The sequence below is a fragment of the Lathyrus oleraceus genome, chromosome 2 (genome assembly GCF_024323335.1).
Source record: "Lathyrus oleraceus cultivar Zhongwan6 chromosome 2, CAAS_Psat_ZW6_1.0, whole genome shotgun sequence".
NCBI classification, from domain to species: Eukaryota; Viridiplantae; Streptophyta; class Magnoliopsida; order Fabales; family Fabaceae; genus Lathyrus; species Lathyrus oleraceus.
The window spans coordinates 401,134,525-401,137,520 of NC_066580.1; the positions used below are offsets into that span (position 1 = coordinate 401,134,525).

The 2,996-nt window shown below is 37.9% G+C and overlaps 1 non-coding gene across 1 annotated transcript; it reads left to right on the top strand.

Moving 5' to 3' along the window:
* Nucleotides 1-741: 741 nt before the first annotated feature.
* On the top strand, nucleotides 742-847 carry LOC127124537 (small nucleolar RNA R71). Its single transcript, XR_007804017.1, has one exon. It is a non-coding gene; the product is annotated as a small nucleolar RNA R71 (small nucleolar RNA).
* Nucleotides 848-2,996: the final 2,149 nt, after the last annotated feature.

Genomic DNA, 2,996 nt, shown 5'->3' on the forward strand with positions numbered 1-2,996 from the left:
TTGTGGGGCTTGGTTTTGTGCTACCTGTGAGATCTGGGTTCCAAGCATCCTATTGTGAGTGATTATCTAGTCAACCTTGGTTCCTAATTGCGTTATAAGTTCGTTTACGTGAATGTTCTGGTTTAGGAATTCTTTATTTTGCTGAGTCTGGCCCGATATAAAGCTCTCCATGATCTTCTCAAGGTTAGACTTCTGGGGCACAACTTGCATAGGTTGGTTTGGTTTTTGGGCTTGATAACCTTGCGGTCTCTGAGGTGCATGATTTTGGAAAGGGTTCTGGTTTTTATAGGAAAAGTTTGGATGATTCTTCCATCCAGGGTTGTAAGTGTTTGAAAATGCGTTACCTTGGGCGTAATTCCCTTGGTCGGTGTTCAGTTTGTTCAAAAGGTTACACTCCGCCAATTCGTGTCCTTTGGATCCACAGAGTTTCACTTTGTGTGGACTACTGCTACGATGTTAGTGTTTGTAGACATATGTCCGATCCTAAGGGCTAAAGCATCCATTTTCACATGCATCATGTCTAGAGAGCTTACCTCATGTATTCCACCTTTGGTCTCCTTTTTCTCTATTGGTTATCATTCAGTTCCCCATTGGTAATGGTTTTGGTCCATATCCTCTATTAGGTCACAATCTTCTGGATAAGGTTTGTTCATCAGTGAACCACCTGCGGCAGCGTCGATGCTCATCTTGGTGTTATAATCGAGTCCACTGTAGAAGGTATGAACGATCAACCATTGTTCTAGGTCATGGTGTGGGCAGACTCTTAATAGCTCTTTATATCTCTCCCAAGCTTCGAAAAGCGATTCTCCTTGGTTTTGAGCAAATATAGTTATTTGGTTTTGAAGAACAACAGTCTTACTAGGGGGGAAATATCTAGAAAAGAATACTCTCCTAAGGTCTTCCGAGGTAGTTATTGAATTAGCTGGAAGTGAATCTAGCCATGAATGTGCTCTATCCTTGAGGAAGAAAGGAAATAACCTTAAACGTATCGCATCGGGTGAAGCGCCATTAGATTTAAAAGTGTCGGCTAGTTGGGTAAAAACTTTTAAATGTTGATTCGGGTTCTCAGTAGCGAGACCGCGTATTGGTTTTGTTGCATTAATTGCAACAAAGACGGTTTTAGTTCGAAATTGTTAGCAGGAATAAGGGGGTTTACTATGCTCGTATAGGTTCCTTATCAGAGGGTTGGGAAAATTCCTTAAGAGGTCTCCGGTCGCGATTCTCGGCCATAGCTTTCTTAATTAGGATTATTAAGAGGCATGTACGAGTGTAACGTTCGGGTTCCGCTAAAGGATCTACTAAATTTCCGGTACTACGGGTTCTTCACATTTACTGGCTAAGAATTCCTTAGTCTATACGGTGCAACAATAGGGTACAAATTTTGACGAAGTTGGTCCCCGGCAACGGCGCCAAAAACTTGATCGCGTGTTATTCGCAAGTCCATGAATTACGTCAAAGTAATATAAAAGAATATCGATCCCCCAGAGACCAATCGTCAATCTATCGATTACTATCATTATGGTGTTTATCCCCCAGAGACGGTATAAAAGATATATTGAGTTTTAATAACGGTAAATAATAAATGCAGGTAAGACAGGGTGAATGTAATTCACCTCAGTTAAGTGATGTTTCGATTGGCTAAATAGAACTACTTATGAGGCAATATTTTCTACTCTTGAAAAGAATCCATTTAACAGAAACTGCCGCTTTTGCGTATTCAGAACCGAGTTTACCCTTAAATTAAGGCCTTTTATTGTCACTTATAAAAGGTGCACATAACGCTAAAGTAGTAAAACTATTTTTAAGAAATGAGACTCGTAAACTTAGTTGAAAAGTGATTTTGATTTGGAAAGTTTACCCAAGGAGTTTCCTGATTTTAAATTTATCAACGCGTCCGAAAATAGTTTCAAAAATAATTAAAACTAACCAAGTTTGTTTTAGAAAACTCAAGTTAAAAATCAAAACAGCCTTTAAAGTATTTCTACAGATTCAATATGTGAAACATTGCTTTAACCGCGATCCTTACATTTTAACCTTTAAAAGATTTAGCCAGACATAGTAACACAAACAAACACAACCGTGTTAATCATGATGAAAAGTTTGTTTTAGAATGTGAGGCGTAAAGAGCGAGTAAAGTGCGTAAAATAAATAAAGTAAAGCGAGTGCGGAAAATAAATAAAATAAAGCGAGTGCCGAAAATAAATAAAATAAAATCGTAGACAGAAAGTAAATAAAATAAAAGCGATGCGGGAAATAAATAAATAAAGGGATGCGGGAAATAAATAAATAAAGCGATGCGGGAAATAAATAAATAAAGCGATAAATAAGAACCTGCTCCAAATGGAGGCTTCGATTCTGGTACAAAAATAAACCCCCGACTCCTGAAGCTAAAGACAACAACAACTCGAAGTGATCCAACTTAATCTCACAAAGGTGCGATAACCCCCCGATGTGACGAATTATCGCTATTACAAATGATAAATACATGCTTAGTGTTGTAAAACTAAGTTGGATGATTAGAAAACGAAATGGAATGAGCTATTTTGTTTGAGGAACATTTAGAGATCTATTTGCAAATATTTTGGAAATATTAGTCTTTTAGACATATAATGGAATATTCATATCAGTAATATCTGGAAAAAAATTTACACCAAAGAAGTACAATCTTGGTAACCAAATACAATACAAGAGAGAAGGAAAATGAACATCATATGGAACCCTAGAAACAATCTTCCAAAGCTCTCGAGATCGAAAGATAAGCTGCACAAAGCCTCCTCACCTCTCTCTCATAGGCTGCCTCCATATCTGCCTTCTCCTTGGCGAGTCGATCATACTTCTGAAGGTGAGAAAAACAAGAAGGGGGGGTTTGAATTGTTTTTGGAAAATAAGCGCTTTTGCAAAATAAGAACACACAGAATTTTATACTGGTTCACTTATAACACAAAGCTACTCCAGTCCACCCAGCCAAGGTGATATCGCCTTCAAAAAGGACTTAA